Here is a 22,219-nt window from a genome sequence, read left to right as displayed (position 1 = left end):
GATCGTCCCTGACCGTCTCACATTGCTGAAACTTGAGAAGAAGCCCGGGGAAAGCTTCCGAGAATTTGGGTTCCGCTGGAGAGAGCAGGCGGCAAGAGTTGATCCTCCGATGAGAGAGGGGGAAATGGTGGACTACTTTCTGCAGACTCTGGAGCCAACTTACTTCGGTCACCTGGTGATGTCAGTTGGGAAATCTTTCAACGAAGTAGTAAAAATGGGCGGTATTATTGAAGAGGGACTTAAGTCCAACAAAATCCTAAGCTATTCGGCGATTATAGCAACCACTCAGGCCATCTAGAGCGGCACGGGAGGAGCGCTCGGAAAGAAGAAAAAGGAAGATGTTGCAACAGTCGAGGCAAGTACTTGGTCCAGATTCAGAGGTCCCTCCCCTCACTACCAACCTAGACACCATCACTCAAATTACCCACACATTCCATACGGCCCTCCACAGCCCTACTACCCACCATAAGAGCCACATTTCTCTGTCCATCACGCCCAAACTTACACCCAGCCTCCGGCTCGCCCACAATGGCGTGCGCTGGCTCCCCAGAATACATATCCACCTCCACAAAACACATATCCACCTCCACAAAATACATATCCACCTCCACAAAACATATATCCACCACCAAGGGCCTACAGGAATCCTTCGGGACCAGGTTTCCGTGGGAATCGGACTTTCAGGAATGAAAGGGTGCAGAGGCAGAGAACATTCACTCCGCTGGGACAAACCTATACTACTTTGTTCCACAAATTGAGGCAGTTAGGCCTATTGAGTCCTGTGGAGCCCAAATTGCCAAATCTCCTTCCCAAAAATCTGGACCACTTGCTAAGTTGTGAATATTGTTCGGGGGCTCCCGGGCATGATACTGAGAAGTGTTGGAAGTTGAAGACTGTCGTACAAGATCTTATTGACACAAATAGGATCGAGGTCCAGGAGCCAGAGTCACCTAACATCAATCAGAACCCGTTGCCAGCACACCATGAAGCCCACATGATCAAACTAGTGCACGAAGGAGGGAAGCTCAAGAAGCCCTTACAAACGGTAATGATGATCTGTGCCAGTCCGAAAGAAAAGTCGATCAGTGGAAAGGCGGTAGTACAGTCAGAAAGGGTAGAAGGCAAGCCAGTGGTGGTGATGGGGAAGAGTTCGTCTGATGTTGCCAAGAATCTAGAGCCGGTCAAAGTAACGGTGCAAGGGATATCAAGCAAGCCAGTAGCCGTGAAGGGGGCATGCACAGGACCAGTTGTTATCAGGCCAGTAATATAGTTGCCAATAATCAGCGAGAAAGCTGTGCCATGGAGCTACAGTCAAGTAATGGTAATGCATAAGGGGAAGGAAGTTGTGGAGGAAATATGTGAGGCACAGGGGTTAACTCATTCGGGAAGGTGTTTTGCTCCCATAGAGTTAAGAAGGGCCAATCCAGTAGCGACAAAGAATCCAGTTACCGAGGAAGAGGCGGAAGAATTTTTAAAGAAAATAAAGGCGCAAGATTACTCCATTGTGGAGCAGTTGAGGAAGACCCCAGCACAGATCTCATTGTTATCATTGTTGATCCATTCAGACGAGCACTGCCGGGTATTAATGAAAATTCTGAAAGAAGCCCATGTTCCGGATAAGATCTTTGTGAACCATCTGGAGAAAATAGCAAACAAGATTTTCTAGGTCAACAGGTCACTTTTTCAGACGATGAGTTGCCCGTGGAGGGTACAAAAACATAATAGAGCCCTTTATTTGACTGTGAAGTGTGAAGACTCGGTAGTCACTCGAGTACTGATTGATAATGGGTCCAGTGCCAATATCTGTCCTTTGGCCACATTGAACAAACTGAAGGTCGATGGTGACAGGATTCACAAGAACAACATCTATGCTTGAGGGTTTGATGGTGGTGGTATAGACACAGTGGGTGACATCATACTTGAATTGACAATTAGTCCAGTCGAGTTCACCATGGAGTTTCAAGTGTTAGACATGGCAGTGTCATATAATCTTCTGTTGGGGCGACCCTAGATCCACGCCGCCAAAGCAGTGCCTTCTACATTACATCAGATGGTCAAGTTCGAGTGGGATAGGCAAGAGATCGTAGTACAGGGGGAAGACAATGCAAGCGCCGTAAATGATGCCATCGTGCCCTTCATAGAGACTGATGATGATAAGGGACCGTGGGTTTACCAGGTTTTCGATACAGTTTTAGTGGACAAATTTCCCGAAGGTGAAAGCATCCCACTTCCCAAAATAGCAGTTGCAACCGTCATGGTAGCCTCGGAGATGTTGAAGAATGGGTTTGTGCCAGGCAAGGGTTTAGGGGCTGATCTTCAGGGTATTGTTCAGCCGGTTTCTTTGCCGAAAAATCTAGATACCTTTGGGTTGGGGTTCAAGCCTACAACGGCGGATGTGAGACGGGCCCGCAAGTTGAAGAAAAGAGTCTGGGTCCTTCCCAAGCCAATCCCGCGCCTATCCAGATCATTTGTCAGAGCAGGTATCAGAAAGTTGTCGGTCCCAAAAGTTCTCGGACCATTGATTGGGCCAGATGGATATTTGAATGAGGGCTTTGAAAGGTTGTTCGCCGATGTCAACATGATAAAAGCTGGAGAAGGGTCCAGTAGGTTAGATGTACAGTTTGTGGGGCCTAGGAAAAATATCAACAATTGGATGGCTACTCCCCTTCCTACCCGGAGGGAGTCTTGGTAGTGGGCTCTGATTTTTTTTCTTGTCTTTTTGGATTATTCCAGGGTTGTAATCTACTTTTGTTTTGTATTCGGCAAAGTATGAAACTCTGTTATCCCGTATTTTAATAAAGTGAAAGCTTTTTTTTTTCTTCTTATTTTGTTCTAATTTTGTTTTCTTCTTTTCTCTTTCTGAACAGTTCTCTTTATATTGGTTCTAATGACATGACATGCACAACGGATCTTCAACCCAGTCTAAAAAATCAATCTTATTCTGAACTAATTGTACAAGAGGTCGATTATGATGATGAATCGGAATACGATGGGGATGAAGCCTTCGAAGAGATAAACAAAGAGTTAAGCTAGTTTGAAGAGAAAACCAAGCCCAACTTAAATGACACAGAAGCCATCAATTTAGGGGATGCAGATGATATCAGGGAAACTAAAATAAGCATCCACATTGCACCGAATATCAGGGAAGAACTAATCAAAGCACTTATTGAGTTCAAAGACGTTTTTGCATGGTCGTATGATGACATGCCGGGGTTAAGCACGGATTTAGTGGTTCACAAATTGCCCATTAACCCGGTATGTCCTCCCGTCAAGCAGAAATTGAGGAAGTTCAAAATAGACATGAGTGTGAAGATTAAAGAGGAAGTAACCAAGCAGCTGCAAGCAAAGGTTATTCGGGTCACTCGATATCCTGATTGGTTGGCTAATGTGGTGCCAGTGCCGAAGAAAGATGGGAAGATCAGGGTGTGTGTCGATTACCGCAATCTGAACAGGGCAAGCCCAAAGGATAACTTTCCATTACCCAACATCCATATCTTGATCGATAATTGTGCCGGACGTGAGAACGGGTCTTTTGTGGATTGCTATGCCGGGTATCATCAGATTCTGATGGATGAAGATGATGCGGAGAAGACGGCTTTCATTACACCGTGGGGGACTTATTGCTACCAGGTAATGCCATTTGGTTTGAAGAATGCTGGGGCAACGTACATGAGAGCAATGACTACTATGTTTTATGACATGATACACAAAGAGATTGAGGTATACGTGGACGATGTGATCATAAAATCCAAGCATCAGGAAGACCACGTAGCAGACCTGAGGAAAATTTTCCCAAGACTTCGAAGGTATGATATTAAGCTCAACCCGGACAAATGTGCATTTGGTGTTCCATCGGGAAAGCTGTTGGGATTCATCGTCAGTCGGTGAGGCATTGAGTTGGACCCGTCAAAGATCAAATCCATCCAAGATTTGCCACTGCCGAAGAACTAGACAGAAGTAATGAGTCTGTTGGGAAGGTTGAATTATATCAGCAGGTTTATTGCTCAACTCACAGCAACTTGTGAACCCATTTTTCGGCTACTGAAGAAAGATGCTGCGGTAGAATGGACGGCAGAATGTCAGGAAGCATTTGACCAAATTAAAGGATATTTATCAAATCCACCTGTGTTGGTTCCACCTGAGCCGGGAAGACCGTTAATTCTTTATCTAACGGTCTTGGAGAATTCGTTTGGCTGCGTACTGGGGCAGCACGACATTACGGGAAGGAAGGAGCAATCCATCTATTATCTCAGCAAGAAGTTTACAGGTTATGAGGTTAAGTACACTCAACTCAAGAAGACATGTTGCGCCCTAACTTGGGTGGCCCAGAAATTGAAGAATTATCTGTCATCATATACTACTTATCTCATCTCACGCTTGGATCCACTGAAGTATATTTTCCAGAAGCCTATGCCCACAGGGAGATTGGCAAAATGGCAGATATTACTCACAGAATTCGACATCGTCTATGTGACGAGGACGACCATGAAGGCCCAAGCATTGGCTGATCACTTGGCTGAGAATCCTGTTGATGAAGAATGCGAGCCCTTGAGAACGTATTTTCCTGATAAAGAAGTGATGCATATAGATGAGTTGGAAATAACCAAGGAACCAGGATGGAAGCTTTTTTCGATGGAGGCGCAAATGCGAAGGGAGTTGGAATAGGAGAGGTACTTATTTCTGAAATAGGACATCATTATCCTGTTACGGCTCAGCTGCATTTCTATTGTACCAACAACATGGCTGAGTATGAGGCATGCATTTTGGGTCTACGGCTAGATGCAGACATGGATGTCCAGGACGCTTTGGTCTTGGGAGACTCGGACCTCCTGGTGCATCAGATTCAGGGTGAATGGGAAACAAGGGATTTGAAGCTCATACCATATCGACAATGTTTGCACGATCTGAGCAAGCAATTTTGATCAGTGGAGTTCAGACACATCCCAAGAGTTCATAATGAGGTTGCCGATGCTTTTTCCACCTTACCATCGATGTTGCACCACCCAGACAAAATTCATGTTGACCCGTTGCATATTCAGGTTCGTGATCAGCATGCTTATTGCAATATGTTAGAGGAAGAACTGGATGGCGAACCATGGTTCTATGATGTCAAGGAATACCTCAGGATGGGGATATACCCGGAGCAGGCCACCAGAGATCAAAAGAGAGCCATTCGGCGACTGGCAAATGGATTTTTCCTCAGTGGAGGAGTGTTGTACAAAAGAACACCAGATTTGGGATTGCTGAGATGTATAGATGCTAGTCAAGCCACGACAGTTATGACAGAGGTACATGCTGGAGTTTGTGGGCCACATATGAGCAGATATATATTGGTGAAGAAGATTCTTCGAGCAGGGTACTATTGGCTCACTATGGAGCGTGATTGTATCAGTTTCGTGCGGAAATGCCATCAGTGTCAGATTCACAGAGATCTGATTCATTCTCCACCAACAGAATTGCATACAATGTCAGCACCATGGCCATTTGTTGCCTGGGGCATGGATATCATTGGACCAATTGAGCCAGCAGCATCTAACGGGCATAGGTTCATTCTGGTGACCATCGATTATTTCACTAAGTGGGTTGAAGCTAAAACTTTCAAGTCGGTAACTAAGAAGGCAGTGGTAGATTTTGTTCACTCCCATATCATCTGTAGATTTGGAATCCCAAAGGTGATCATCACGGATAATGGTGCTAATCTTAACAACAATTTGATGAAAGACATATGTCAACAGTTTAAGATTACACACCGCAATTCCACCCCATATCATCCCAAGGCGAATGGAGCAGTTGAGGCAGCCAACAAAAATATAAAGAAGATACTTCGGAAGATGGTAGAAGGTTCAAGGTAATGACATGAAAAATTACCATTTGCATTGTTGGGTTATCGCACTACCGTTCGTACTTCAGTAGGGGCAACTCCTTATTTGTTGGTATATGGAACTGAAGCAGTAATACCGGCGGAAGTTGAAATTCCATCCCTTAGGATTGTCGCTAAAGCTGAGAGTGATGATGACGAGTGGGTCAAAACCCGTTTGGAGCAGTTGAACTTGATTGATGAAAAAAGATTAGCAGCTGTGTGTCATGGCCAGTTATATCAAAAGAGAATAGCAAGATCATACAACAAAAAGATGCATCCCCGGAAGTTTGAAGTGGGCCAGCAAGTGCTGAAACGCATCCTCCCACATCAGGCTGAGGCAAAGGGCAAGTTCGCCCCGAATTGGCAAGGGCCATTCATTGTAACCAGAGTGTTATCCAATGGCGCTTTATGTTTAACAGATATCGAAGGGAAATGCGTCGACATGGCTATCAATTCTGACGCAGTTAAGAGATATTATGTATGATCTCTTTTGATTGTAATTGTTGTTTGTTTGCATTTGGCACGGTATCAGAGAATGAAATGACGGAGGCAATTTGTTCTTCCATCCAAACACTTCAACCTTTGCTTCCCCTTTTGAGCCTTATTTATTCTTTCATACCCCTCTTTTGGAATCAACAATGAAAAAATGAAAGAAAAAGAGAAGAGAAAATAATGATAATAAAGACGAAAGAAAAGTCACAAGAAAAACAAAGGAATTGGGAACTATGTTTGACCTGATTCCTCAAAAAGGATACGTAGGCGCCTCACGGTTCGGTCATAGTGTAACAAAAAATAAAAATTCCCAAGCAAAAAACTGGGGCAGAAGGTGTGTTTGTAATTTTGGGAAGGAAGTTTGATTCCAAGAGTTGTAATGTTTTACTCATCAAAATTATTTTGAACCTTTTGATACCCCTTTTTCTTTTAGCCATACACAAAAACCCATATTGATGTCCAAAAAGACCTCCCGATCAGTATCCGAGAAGTGCCAAGTCATGCAAACGGAAGTCGGGAATAACACTCTGATCCCCAGCAGAGAAGAGGATCATAAGATGGAAATGAATTGGTAGCCGAAAGAATCCCCAGTAGAGAGAGTCATATCGGTAATGCTCCAATCCCCAGCTGGGAAAAATAAAATAAAATGAGAGAGTCTTATCGGTGAAAACCTCCACAGGCACCATAAGGCGACGGGAGTTGAGACCTCCAAAACTTATTCCGATCACGCTCCTAAGTCCCAAATCACCTCCCGAATCTATTCGGACCATCGGAACTCACATCTGAGACCTCTAACACATAAGTCAACATCTAGTTGACTTTTCCAACTTAAGTTTTCTCAAAAGAGACTAAGTGTCTCAAACCTTACCAAATCCATTCTGAACCCGAGCCAACCAACCCGATCACATGTAGAACCGATACACAAAGCAATAAGAAATAGAAATGGGGGAAACAAAGCGGTAACTCATGAGACAACTGGCCGGGTTGTCACATCCTCCTCCTCTTAAACAAACGTTCATCCTCGAACGAGTCAAGAGACATACCTGAAGCCTGAAACGGGTGAGGATATCTGCTCCGCATCTCCCACTCAGTCTCCCAGGTAGCCTCCTCCACGGGCTGACCTCTTCACTGCCCTTTCACTGAAGCTATATCCTTTGACCTCAACTTTCGAACCTGGCGACCCAAAATAGCTACTGGCTCCACATTATAGGTCAAATCATCATCCAACTGGACCATGTAGAAATCCAGAATATGTGACGAATCCCCAATATACTTCTGGAGCATAGAAACATAAAATACTGGATGCACACTCAACAAGTTGGGTAGCAAAGCAAGCTCATAAGCCACTTCCCAATCCTCCGAAGCACCTCAAAAGGCCCAATGAACCGAGTACTCAATTTACCTTTCTTCCCAAATCTCATGACACCCTTTATGGGAGAAACCTTCAACAGAACCTTCTCATTAACCATGTAGGACACATCTTGAACCTTCCTGTCAGCATAACTCTTCTGCCTCGACTACGCTGTACGAAGCCTCTCCTGAATTACCTTCACTTTTTCTAAATCATCCAGCACCAAGTCTGTCCCCAATAGCCTAGCCTCACCCGGCTCGAACCAACCAACTGGAGATCTGCCTCCCATACAAAGCCTCATATGGAGCCATCTGAATACTCTACTGGTAGTTGTTGTTGTAAGCAAACTCTGCAAGTGGTAGAAATTGATCCCATTACCCTCCGAAATCAATGACACAAGCGTGCAACATGTCCTCCAATATCTGAATAGTGCGCTCGGACTGTCTGTCCGTCTGAGGGTGAAAAGTTGTGCTTAACTCAACCTGAGTACCCAACTCTTACTGCACAGACCTCCAAAACTGTGAAGTAAACCTGAGTGCCCCTATCTGACATGATGGAAACCGGGACACCATGAAAATGAACAATCTCTCAGATATAGATCTCTGCGCACCGCTCTGAAGAATAGGTAGTACACTCAGGAATAAAGTGCGCTAACTTGGTCAACCGATCCACAATCACCCAAATAGCATCGAACTTCTTCAATGTCCCTGGAAGCCGAACTACAAAGTCTATAGTGATTCTCTCCCACTTCCACTCTAGAATATCCATCCGCTGAAGCAAGCCACCCGGTCTCTGATACTCATATTTCACCTGCTGACAATTGAGACACCGAGCTACAAATCTCACAATGTCTTTCTTTATTCTCCTCCACCAATAATGCTGCTTCAAATCCTGATACATCTTCGCGGCACCCAGCTGAATGGAATACCACGAGCTATGGGCCTCCTCCAGAATCAACTCCTGAAGCCCATCCACATTGGGCACACATATCCGGCTCTGCATCCTCAATACACCATCATCACCAATGGTCACATCTCTAGCATCATCATGCTGAACTCTGTCCTTAAGGACAAGCAAATGTGGATCATCATATTGGCGCTCTCTGATGCGATCATATAAGAAAGACCGAGAAAGCACACAAGCCAATACCCGACTAGGCTCCGAAATATCTAACCTCACGAACCGATTGGCCAAGGCCTGAACATCAACTATAAGAGGTCTCTCCCCAACTGGAATATATGCAAAACTACCCACACTCACCGTCTTTCGGATCAAACCATCAGCCACCACATTGGTCATCCGCGGATGGTACAATATAGTGATATCATAATCCTTTAGCAACTCCAACCACCTCCGCTGCCTCAAATTGAGATCCTTCTACTTGAACAAGTGCAAAGTATCGGAAGAGACTCACGAGGCATACCTAAATAACAAGCAAAGTATGATGACACATAAGAAAAGGTGGAACCGAGATCAAATAATATAGAGGCATCTTTGTGGAAAACGAAAACAATACCTATAATGACAGCATCGGAAGCAATAGTAATGGGTCTAGCTGGAAGTGCATAGAAATAGGCCTGACCGCCACTTGATCGACCTCCCCTTCTAGGGTGACCCCTATCTGACTGACCTCTATACCTAGTTGGCTGGGCGGGTGGTTGTGAAGTAACTGGCACCGAAGATGATAGCTGACTCCTCTACTGAGATGAACTCGCAAGACAACAAGGGCACTGCCTCCACATATGACCCATCTCCCCACACTCATAACAACTCCTAGGTGCTGGAGAAGGGGACTGAAGGGAACCCCTCGCACTGGAGTGACTAGCAGATGCACCTGGCATAGAATAGCCCTGAACTGATGGAGCACGGGACGAACTCTGAGCTGGAAGGGCACTAAGTGATGACTGGACCTGATGAGAACTGTGAGAACCATGACTCGATGACGCCCCACGATAACCTGGGCGAGCTGGCTGAACATGCCTGAATGGATGGCCTCGGCCATACCGAAATTGACCTCTAAAAAGAGCACCACTATAGCTACCAGATCCCTGAGGCCTCTTGGCCTCCCTCTCCTCTCACGCTTGACCACGAATAGACTCAATCTCACGGGCAACATCCACAACCTCCTCAAAAGTAGCACCAGTCACCCTCTCCATGATAATGAGAATACGAAGCTGATAAGTGAGGCCATCAACAAACCTCCTAATCCTCTCTCTATCTGTCGGGACCAACCAAATAGCATGGCGATCTAACTCGAAGAACCTCATCTCATACTACATCACAGTCATCTCTCCCTGATGCAACCACTCAAACTACCTGCGTAGATCCTCTCTGCGAGACTGCGGCACATACTTCTCCAGAAAGAGAACGGAGAACTACTGCTAGGTAAGGGGTGTTGCATCAATAGGCCTACGCCTCTCAAAAGCCTCCCATCAAGTGAAGGCAGCTCCAGAATACTAATTAGAAGTGAAAGCAACCTGCTAGTTTCAAGAATACCCGATGTACGAAGCATCCTCTGACACTTATCCAAGAAACCCTATGCATCCTCGCCCTCTGCACCACTGAAGGTAGGAGGCTGAAGTCTACCAAACCTTTCCAACCTGCGATGCTCGTCCTCTGGCATGGTAGGAACTACATAGTCCTGAGCAGTTACAATTGACTGGGCTGGATGTGACCCCTGGGTCTAATGTCCTTGCAAGACCTGCTCAGGTGTGCAAATGGCGGGAGTCTGAGTACATCCCCTGACCTGAGAAGTAGCTGCAGCTGTAGTAGCTGAGACCGCTTGAGCTAGGCCATTACAAACTGATAGGATCTAAGCCAAGGCCTCCTGAAGACCGGGAATCGCAATGGACACATCTGGTGCCTGAGCTGGTGCTGTTGGAGCATCCACAATCGAGACCTGATCCTGAACTAGGGCGGCTGGTAGATCTGCATGTGTTGCATTAGCTGCTGTGCGGGCCACACCCCTACCCCTACCGTGACCGCATCCTCGTCCTCTAGTGGCCACAACCGGTAGTCGTCAATCCTGACCGGTAGCGCGTGTCCTCACCATCTGTGAGAATAGAATAACAGAAGTTTAGTACTGGGATCAACGAATTCGCACGACAAGAATTTCAAGAATATGAAGTTTTCCTAAAGGTTCTACAGCCTCTCGAGGATAAATACAGACGTCTCTGTACCAATCCGTGAGACTCTACTAAACCTGCTCATGACTCGTGAGACCTATGTAACCTAGGCTCTGATACCAACTTGTCCCGCCCTAAACTCGGACCTGGTCGTGATGGCGCCTCTCGTGAAGACAATGCCAGCCGACCCATTTCCAATTCATCTTTAAAATAATTAAGTAACAAAACTAAGTCTGAATCATACTCATAAATCTCAAAAGAAGGTAAATAAATAGTAAAATTTGCGAAAAACAATCCAACACAGCCTGATACCGGGGTGTCACTAGTCATGAGAATCTATCAATACACTACCAGTCTAAAATGTCTACAAAGCTATTATAGAATAACTGAAAGGGAAATAAATGAGATAAGGGGGAGAAACAAGGGACTGCGGAAGCCAAACAGCTACCTCGTGAACTCTAAAGTCTGCCGGGAGCTCTCAACTCTCGCTAGTACGGTCAGCAATGCCTAAATCTGCACACGGGGTGTAGGGAGTAAAGTGAGTACTCCAAATCAGTGAGTAATAATCATAAATAATGACTAAGAAGTAAGAAATCACGTAAGGCACATTACAGGCTATAATGAAGCAGTGAAAACCAGTAAAAGTAAGGAAACAATGAAAATATACAAAATTCACTTTAGTTTAGTTTAAACTTCATAAAATGCCTTTTTAACAATTAAACAAGTAAATGACAGGCAATTAGGAAAGGTAAACACATCAAGGATCGCCCCTCGAGCACAGTGTCACAAATCCTCCCCTTGGGCAATATCTCAAAAATAATACCAGCCCCTCGGGCTATATCTCACATCACAATGAGTACCGGCGCTCACTGGGGGTGTGCAGACTCATGGAGGGTCCCCTTACGGCCCAAACACAATATCAAGTCATCTCGTGGCATAATCACAAAGGCTCTCGGCCTCATATCGACAAGCCACCTCGTGGCATATAAATCTTAGGCCCTCGACCTTACTTAGTAAGAATCTCAAAAGCCACTCGGGGCAACGGTAAAACATGATGCTCAGCCCAAAATATCATTTAAAATGTCATTTAAGTGTTAAAGTAGAGTAGACATGGCTGAGTTATGAAAAGCAGTAGAATATAACATGACTGAGTTCAAGTATAAAATCAAAACAGTGAGGAAATATCAGTAAAAATCTCCTAAGGGTTCAAATAATTGGTACGTGGACCAAATATGGCATTCAACCCAAGACATGACGATAGCAAATAGTTTTCCGTCAAATACACGGTAAAATAGTCATTTGGGACGGACTAAGTCACAATTCCCAACAGTGCACGACCCCACGCTCGTCATCTAGCATGTGCGTCACTTCAATATAGAACAACGATGTGAAATCTGGGTTTCATACCCTCAGGACAACATTTACAATCATTACTCACCTCAATCCGGCACAAACTCTATCCCGTGATGCCTTTGCCTCTCGAATCAGCCTCCACTCGCGTCGAATCTATCCAAAATTAGAATCACGACGTCAAAATATGCTAAGGGAATGAAGCCCAAGCAAAAATAATCAATTTATAACACAAATCCCGAAATTACCAAAACCTGACCCTCAGGCCCACGTCTCAGAATTCGATAAAATTCATATCAATAGGTTCCTTATCTCTCCACGACTTCATACATATCAAGAGTACCAAAATCCGACCATAATAGGTCCCTCAAATCCTCAAGTGTAGGTCTCCAATACCAAGCCCTAGTTTCCCCCAATTTTAACCCTTAAATTCCATTAATCATAGCTCTAATCCGTAAAATAATACCATAGGAACGAGTTTAAGGTCCAAAATCCTTACCTCAATGAAGCCTTCTTGAATTCTCTCTTCAAAATTGCCCAAAACTCCAGAATTCACATTTTAAAAATGGTGAAACCCTCTAAAAATCACGAAGGACGAAATATATACATTCTGACACAGGCATTTTTGCACCTGTGGTCAATCCACCGCATCTACGGTACCGCTTTTGCGGTACCAGAGCCGCTTCTATGGTTTTTCACTTATTCCCCAGCTTCCGCATTGCGATTCACTATCCGCACCTGCGCCTTCGTAGGTGCGGTTCACCAACCGCTTCTGCGGTTTCTGCCTCCCTTACTTTCTTCCGCTTCTGCGGCCTTCCTCCTTCCATCTGCAGCATTACACCTGCGGTCCCCAATCCGCAGGTGTGGAAACGACAGAAGCAGAAAATCTACAGCTTCTCCAAAATTCCAAACTTCTCCGACAACCATCCGAAATCACCCCGAGACCCCTGGGACCTCAACCAAAAACACAACATATCTCATAACCTTATTCAAACTTATACCAATCTTCAAAACACCTCAAACAACATCGAATTAACCAAAACTCATCAGATTCAAGCCTAAGTTTTCAAAATCTTTCGAATTACGCTTTTGATCAAAAGCCCAACCAAACCACGTCCGAATGACATGAAATTTTGCACACACATCCCAAATGACACGAAGGAACTACTACAACTCTCAAAATTCCATTCTGATCCCTATATCAAAATCTCACCTATCAACCGGAAAACGTCAAAAATCCAATTTCGCCAATTCAAGCCTAAATCTACTCCAGACCTCCAAAACTCATTCCGATCACGCTCCTAAGTCCCAAATCACCTCCTGAAGCTATCTGGACCATCGGAACTCACATCTGAGACCTCTAACATATAAGCCAACATCCGATTGACTTTTCCAACTTAAGCTTCCTCAAAAGAGACTAAGTGTCTCAAACCTTACCAAATCCATTCCGAACCCGAGCCAACCAACCCGATCACATATAGAACCGATAAACAAATCAATAAGATACAGAAATGGGGGAAATAGAGCAGTAACTCATGAGACGACTGGCCGGGTCGTCACAACATGTGTATTAGATTTTAAGAGAAGTTGGGACTAACATCTACCTCTTATCGAGTTTGCATATTGTATATGGTAAAATTGAAGGGTCCAATATTCAATCATCACGATGACTCGTAAGCACATTTCAAGAGATCGAGGCTTTAGTCGAGGCTCACCCTCAAGGGGCTATCAGCGCTCAACCTCGAGGTAGTATAAACTAGCGGTTATGATGAAAAAATGGGAAGTTCCCAAGGCGCATAAATAGGGATGACAAAGCCTAGTGGACTAGCCCAAAAACGAATCAAGACATTAAATGGTTGTACTAGCCCATATCTTTGTAATTAATGCACTTGTACTATGTTGGAATTCCCTTTCATATATAAAGGGGATCCTTGTCATTTTGTAAACATCTTATGCTCAATACTAAATACACAAGAACATTCTCTCTACTCTCTAATATATTCTCTTGGTTTCATTACTTCATTAATTGCTTATATTCATTGTGTTCTATTTATTATTCTTCATTTATTGCTTATCATTGATCATAAAGAGCCATAATCCCAGCTCTCATAATTGTTATCTCTCTCCTGACTGCTCTAAGTTAGTCACCCAGCTCGATCCCGAGGCCTTATAAACGACAAATTGAGGCCCCGATCTCTAACTATTTGGATTGATTATCATACCATCTCTAATATATAATCTTGATTTCTAACCTTTTACTTAGCATCCATTGCTTAACAACTAGCATAAAAATAGATTACGTATTTCTAGAACCTCATAATAAAATTTAATTATTATTACCATTTTCACGATAAACAGTTTGGCCCCCACCGTAAGGCTAAAAATAATAATGATTATTTTCTTGCTGGTTTTACCACATAACGCAAGTTATCTTTCACACTTTTTCTTGTCCAAGATCTTTGATTTCAAGTCAAAATATCTAACTCAGTAAATGGAGGTGGAAACAACAATCTTGAGAACCATGGAGAGAATGGAGTGGATGTTCCAGGTGTTGGTGTACCACCACGAAACCCTGGGAATGCACCAGAACCAATTCCCATGGACGTGATCTCGCGCGATGCCCGACACATTGATATAAGCTCCCACCCTAACAGGAGCATACACCAAGGAGAGCAACAAGAAGTACAAAAAAAACCCAACTAGGGAAGAATGGGATGTTAGCCATCACGTTATTTTTGAAATGATACAGGCACAACAGTTGGCGATTGATCAGCTGCAAAATCACCAGAAAACTCCCAGCAGGTGGCACCGGGGATGACCCCCCCCCATACGAACAGGTACCAGAGAGATCAAGCAACAACGGGTCGGCAACCGACCATGCCATCATAAAGATGCTCGAGGACCTCACAAAGAGGATCGAGTCAGGCGAGAAGAAGATAGAAGCCAATGATAAGAAGGTAAACATTGACAACTATAGGGTCGACCAAATCCTGGGCGCACCCCCGGTCCTGGAGGGTGTAGATTCAAAGAAGTTTGTACAAAAGCCATTCCAACAGGAAGCTGCTCTGAAACTCATTCCAAAGAAGTTCAGAATGCCCGATTTTCTGAAGTATAACGGAACTTCGGACCCCAACGAGCACGTCACTGCCTACACTTGTGCAGTGAAGGGCAATGACCTAAGGGACGACGAGATTGAGTCTGTCCTGCCAAAGAAGTTCGGGGAAACACTCTCGAAAGGGGCCATGATGTGGTATCACAACCTAGCTCCTAACTCTATAAACTCATTTGCCATGTTGGCAGATTCTTTCATAAAGGCACATGTCGGGGCCATGGCCATAAGGAAATCTGACGTCTACAAAATCAAGCAAAGGGAGAATGAGATACTGCAAGAGTTCGTATCTCACTTTCAAATGGAATGAATGGAACTACCACTGGTCTCCGATGATTTAGCGGTGCAGGCCTTCACTCAAGTATTGATCGAGCGAAGCTCGGTAGCTTCGAAGCAACTGAAGCAGAACCTAGTCGAGTATCCCGCCATGACCTGGTCGCATGTCCACAAATGATATCAGTCAAAGATCGGGGTCGAAGATGACCAACTAAGAGCCCCCTCAGGCTCGCTATATCCCAGCAGGCTTCCCGCAAAGGAGCCAAATCCAAACAAGGAAAGATACCAAACATACACTGAAGATAGAAGAAACGCCCCGAGGCGCAACATACCCCGCAACGAACGAAGGATGGACCGAGGCCAGAATCTTCAGGGACTTGTGAGCAGAGCTAGTTTAGATAGGTACACATGGCCAACGGAGGCACCTCACTTGTCGGAGTACAACTTCAATGTCGACGTATCAGACATCGTGTTCGCCATCAGTAAAATCTGAGACGCCAGGTGTCCCAGGCCTTTGCTGTCAGATCCTTTGCAAAAAAGCATAATTTAGTATGTGAATTTCACTACACACACAGCCACAGGACCGAGGATTGCCACCAGCTCCGAGAAGAAGTAGCCCGACTACTCAGCAAAGGTCACCTCTGAGAATTCTCTGTGATTGGGCCAAAAATCAGTTCCGGGAAAGAGCGGCGACCAAGAAGAATGAAACAAATAAGCCACAACATGTCATCCAAATGATCTTGGGAGGCATCGATGCCCCACAGGAGCCCATGATGAGAAGAACAAAAATATCCATCACCAGAGAAAAGCAAACTCGGGGTTATATACCCGAGGATGCTCTCACATTCAGTGACAAGGACATCGAGACCTTGTCTCAGCCTCACAACGACGCACCAGTAATCTCTTTCCTTGTAAATACATTTCAAATTGAACGTGTACTTGTGGATCCAGGTAGCTTTGCCAACATTTTCAGGTCGAGGGTGGTAGAGCAGCTCAGACTGCTTGACCAAATCATGCCTGCCTCTCGAGTCCTCAACAGATTAAGCATGGCGAGAAAAACAATGAAAGGGGAAATCACCCTCCCAGTCAATGTGGCCGGCACAATCCAAAATGCCAAATTCCACATCATCGAATGAGACATGAGGTACAACTCCTTGCTCATAAGGCCATGCATACACTGCATGAGAGCAGTACCATCCACCCTCTATCAAATGATGAAATTCCCAACAAAGGATGGGATTAAAACCATCTACGGGGAACAACACGCGGCAAGAGAAATGTTCGCAGTGCACGATGTGATGCCGAAACCGGTACATCCACCCTCAAAGTAGCCAAAGGGTAATCAAATAGTAAAATAGCGATAACAAACTACATCTTCGGCTAAGCCTGACCGAATGAAGCAGAGGACCGTACTGCGTCCTCATAGTAAGCGACTAAAACATATCAGGGCTCAAAACACCGCCAGCACTAAGGTATGATGGTCTCATTTTTTCTTTTCAATTACATTATACACTAACCTGAGTGTAGGTATCTGATCAAAATGACCAAAGAAATTTCCAACTCAAAGGCTTTAGGTTCCAAAAAGCATACGTTACACTATTTTCCTTCAATCGGGTATTATCCCAGGAAGGGTTTTACCGGCAAGGTTTTTAATGAGGCAACATCTATATGCTACCTAAGAAAGACTCAAAAAAGTAATCAAGGCTTCCTTTCAATCAACCTCGAATACTGGGGGGCATCCCCCTTGGAAGATCGCCTCCTCAAAGAATCCAAGATGTGCTCAATAGGGTCTCGATAGGAAGATAATGTACCGGGCCAAATGGTCAAACGAGCCATATCCGCATAGAATAACCGAGACATTAAAAAAAACATGTATACTAATGCCAAGTAATCAAAAGAATACTTTCCAAAGCATTTCACGTTTCATAGAAGCTCAGCATTTTTGCAAGAACAGCTCCAGAGCCAAAAAAACGTCCCAGACACTTAGGGACTGGCGTCAACAATTCGAAGCCTAAATGACCTCTGGGTAGGAGTTCCAAACTTATAAGTGTGAGCACGTGATTTTTGCTTTACGAAAATTACTCCAAAAGAAATCGAAAAATAAAACAAATTGCCTTTGGGTACAATTTTGAGAATTTTGCGTGACATTTTGGATAATTATTTTTGTCTGTGAATGTTTATCTTGTTTTAATTAATTGAAAAATACCAAAATACATGTTCCATTCATATTTAGGATTTAATTGTGCATTTTTGAATTAATTAAACCATGTCCTATTTTAAAAGAATGAAAATCACAAAAATATGAATTTTGGTAGCTTTGTCATTTTTATTGTTTAATTGTGTGATTTTATTTTAATCAATATTTGATCTTGTGTGTTAATTATTGTTAAGGGTTAATTAATATCTTTTTAAAATAATCTTGGTTTTACAATTTAATTTAGGAATTTTGGTTTTTAGGAATTAAAAGATAATGAAAGGAAAAAAGAAAGGAGTGAAAAATTGGACCAAATCGGAACTAGGCCAATTTCAATGCAAAATCAGGCCCAAATCATATCAAACGATCCAATCCAATAAGCCTGGTCTCTCAAACAGTCCAAACGACGCCGTTTCGGCGCCTCAGATCTAAGCCGTTGATTTGTTTCCATTAGGCGGCTCAGTTCAACCCAGCATTATTTGAAATGACGCCGTTTTAGGCGAGTTGATCTGAGCCGTCCGTTCCCAGTGATCTAATGGCCCCAGCCTACCCCCATAAACCAGTCTATTTCAATCCGGGTCGACCCAGTCTCGATGCATGACCAAACGTCACCGTTTCCTTTAAGTGAATTGATCCAGGCCGTTGATCGTGCTTGATCCAACGGCCAAGATTAAACCACTCCCTCCCTATATAACCTTAATCTCTACCCAGCCCCCCCCCAAACCAGACCCCCCTGTTCATCGTCTCTCTCAGAGACGGAGCCTCACCATAGCCCAAACCCTAGCCGCCCTCTCACACCTTCGCCTGAAACCCGGTGGCAACAACACCGCCGGTCACCAAACTAACACCCCTAGAGCACCTAAACACCCCCAACCCGAATCCGTTAACCATTTGCTTCGAATCATACCCCAGCTTCTCGAGTCTTCAATTGAAGATTCGAGCAAACCATGAACCAAAACCAATCCACCCCAAACTCACACCAGATATCCACCTGACCTCCCTTACCTATAAACCACCATTGGTTTGGTTCGAATCGTGCTATAACGGTTTGAATCCCAAATCAAACCAGGAACCCTAAACGAAGACCAAATTGGGATTTCTCCGAAATTAACGGGAATTTGGGGTTTCTAACTAACCTTAGTCCAGTGTTCTCAATCGAGAACACTCGATTAAGGTCCGTTTGACCTTAAAAAAAAGTTCGAGTACTAGTTGGTCAAGCCCGTCTGTTTTCTGTTTTTTAAGGTATTTTTTTCTTTTTCCCCTTCTATTCTATTTTTGATATTAATGTCTGTTTATTTTTTTTAGTATTGTTATATTAATTTTTCAATTTTTTGTCGATTGTTCTGTTCTTCTCCCTCAGACATTTTATTTGGTCGAATTTGTTTCTGCTCGTTGTTGTGTATAATTATAGGCTGTGTAATCGATTCGAATAAGTTTCGTCGATTAGTTAAGTCTTATTATAAATCCCTATTCTTGTCAATGCCGCTTGAATTGCCTGATTATCTATTTCTGATTGATTGTTGTCAATTGTTATAGGCAATCGGTTAATTAGTTATCGTCGATTAATTCAGTTTTATTAGTAGTTTTCGTCAAATGGTTTGAGGTCGAATGTTGTATGTACTGATCTTTAGGCAATTAGCTTCAAGGCATTGTCAATATACTGACAATGATCCTGTATTCTTGTATAGGTTTGACTTAGAATTGTGTTAGTTTAATCCCTGCACTCATGTGATTTTGATTCAGTTTCAGCTTCAGCTTTAATGATTGTGTTGAGTTCTGTGTTGTGTTAGTTTGGTTTTGATTTAAATTCAGTTCATTTGTTTCAATTGGAATTCAACCTTAGTCATTCAGTTGTCAGGAGGATTGGTTATAGCTGTTAATCAGAATTAGTTTTAGATAATTGTTAGCTTGAACAGATTTTAGAGTTAAAGGTTTTAATGCAGATGAATAGATTGTATTAGGGCAGTAATATTAAGGGGTTTCAGGGGTGATTTGGGAATGGAACAGTTAGGATAATATTTTAATGTTAGTGTCTTGTTAGTGGGGTATTAAATGTCTTTAAATTAATAAGTTAATGAGGAACAAGAGGGAATTGGGGCGGAAAATAAGGAAAAACATTCCTTAGTGGGTTTTAAGTGAAAATATGCAGATTTTGGTTGCTGGGGGGTCGGGTAGTTAAGTTTTAAAGAGGGGGCAGGTCTGTAATGGCTATAAATAGAAGGCATTTGGACTGATTAAAGGGCGAAATTTTGGGAGATCAGAAATTCAGAATTAGAAATATATAAAAATAGGTTGGCTTTTAATGTTGAAGAGGTCAGTTTAGTTTGAGAGTGAAAGTGACTGGATTTTAACACAAAAGTTCAGTTAGTTAGAGAGTGAAAACAGGCTGGATTTCAATACTAAGAATTCAATATTGAGAGTAAGGAAATCTAGTCTTCTTTGATTGCTGAAAATCAGTTAAAAGAGTAGAGTTTCTTGAAAGTGTTCTTCTTTGAGAGTTAAAGAATAGAGAATCAGAAAGTACTGTTTCATTGCATTTCTGAGTTGATTTCTGCCCTCTGTTTTTTTTCTGGGAGTTCTCTGGTTCAGTTTGGTATTGCTGGGGTTGTCAACTGGTTTTTCTGAGTTTGTTGTGGATTTCTCGTTACTGTTCCATTGGTTATTGCCGGGATTTTGCTAGTTTTAATCTGTTATTGGGATGTTGTTGTTGCTGTGTTGCTACTGCATCTGCTGTTTCTCATCTTCCTCTTCTTTTGTTTCTAATACCAGGTACACGACTGTAACACTGGCTATTGTAAGCTGAAATATGTGGAAGCATGAATATATATAAAAATGGAAGTCTGAAGTTTGATTCAGCTTTTTCTTTTTTTACTGATTGTAGTTAGAACATTTTGTATACTACTGTTATGTAGATTTCTGCTGCTTTGTATAGCTGGACTGTTTTCAGTTGATTTGGATTAATTGAAGTTATAGTTATAATGAACTATTAGGTGGTATTTATAGTTGTAGTTAGTTTTGTTTGTATGATAGCATTTTTCTGTTTGAAGTTAAAAATTAGGAACAGTTTAAGCATGTTGTTAGATTGAAATCAGTAAGTCCATGTCTCCTTAGTAAATGCAATAGTTAAGTATTAGTAGAGTAGGTTTCAATTGTCAAAATTAATATGCCTTTGAGTTCATTATTTTAGAGCAGACATTGGTAACTTCAGTAGTTGGCGTTACGAGCCACTAGAACCAAACTTGCAATCTCGTATGCTTTTTTATATATAATTTCAATTTTAGCGATATTCGCTTATAGAATAAGGCACGAAACAATTTTCCATTTTTATGAGTTCGAGTAAAATTTTCCGTTAGCATCTTTTGTAATCTAATAATTAATAAGAGGCCCGAACTTGCTAAGCATGTAATTTAATTAGGACTTTTTCTTCTTTCATTTTTAGAGACGAACAAAAATAGAAAAAATGTAGTCATTTTAGGATTATCCTTTTAAAATAAACGAGACGAGCCTCGCCAAATAAAACGCACAAGCCGCGGGGCCCTCATAAATGCATATATATTAAAAATACCTAGAATTCGGGATGGGCCGTCTAGCAAATTTCACGGCCTTCCCCAAAATAATAATACGCTAGTCACTTTTAGGCGCACTTTTAATAATTTACTTTCTTAAACTTGGGTGTGCATTTCATGCGACCCAAATCCAAATCCCAAAACGTCGAGTCAAATGTGTTCAGGATTGCGGGGGCATTTCATGTGACGTGATCCAAAAACATGTTTTAAACGACGTTCAATTTTCTTTAATAATTTTTATAAAAGCGGTTTAAAAATTTAAAATTTGCACATAGGTTCAAAAATGTATTAAAATCAGATAATTAAGCCGAACATAACAGTTGAGCGACCGTGATAGAACCACGAAACTCGGGAATGCCTAACACCTTCTCCCAGGTTAACAGAATTCCTTATCCGGATTTATGGTTCGCGGACTGTTAAACAGAGTCATTCTTTTCTTCGATTCGGGATTAAACCGGTGACTTAGGACACCATAAATCTCTCAAGTGGCGACTCTGAATTTCTTAATAATACATCCCATTTTCGATTGTCCTTAAATTGGAAAAACTCCCTATATGCCCCTGTGGGCGCGGGCAAAAAGGAGGTGTGACAATAAGCACTCAATGAGGCAACATCAGTCACAAAACGACACCAGAGCCAAAAAACGTCTCGGACACTCGGGGGCTGGCGTCAACAATTCAAAGCCTAAATGACCTCCGGGTCGGAGTTCCAAACTCATAAGCCCTCAATGAGGCAACATCAAAGTCACAAAATGGCTCCAAAGCCAAAAGCGCCACGAACACTCGGGGACTGGCATCAAAATCTCAAAAACCTCATGACCTCCGAGTCAAAAACTCCTAATTCGTAAGACCTCAATAAGGCAATATCAAGTTTACAAGAAAAGGCTCCTAAGCTAC

Source organism: Nicotiana sylvestris, chromosome 11, assembly GCF_000393655.2.
Source record: "Nicotiana sylvestris chromosome 11, ASM39365v2, whole genome shotgun sequence".
NCBI lineage: Eukaryota > Viridiplantae > Streptophyta > Magnoliopsida > Solanales > Solanaceae > Nicotiana > Nicotiana sylvestris.
This window is presented reverse-complemented; position numbering follows the sequence as displayed.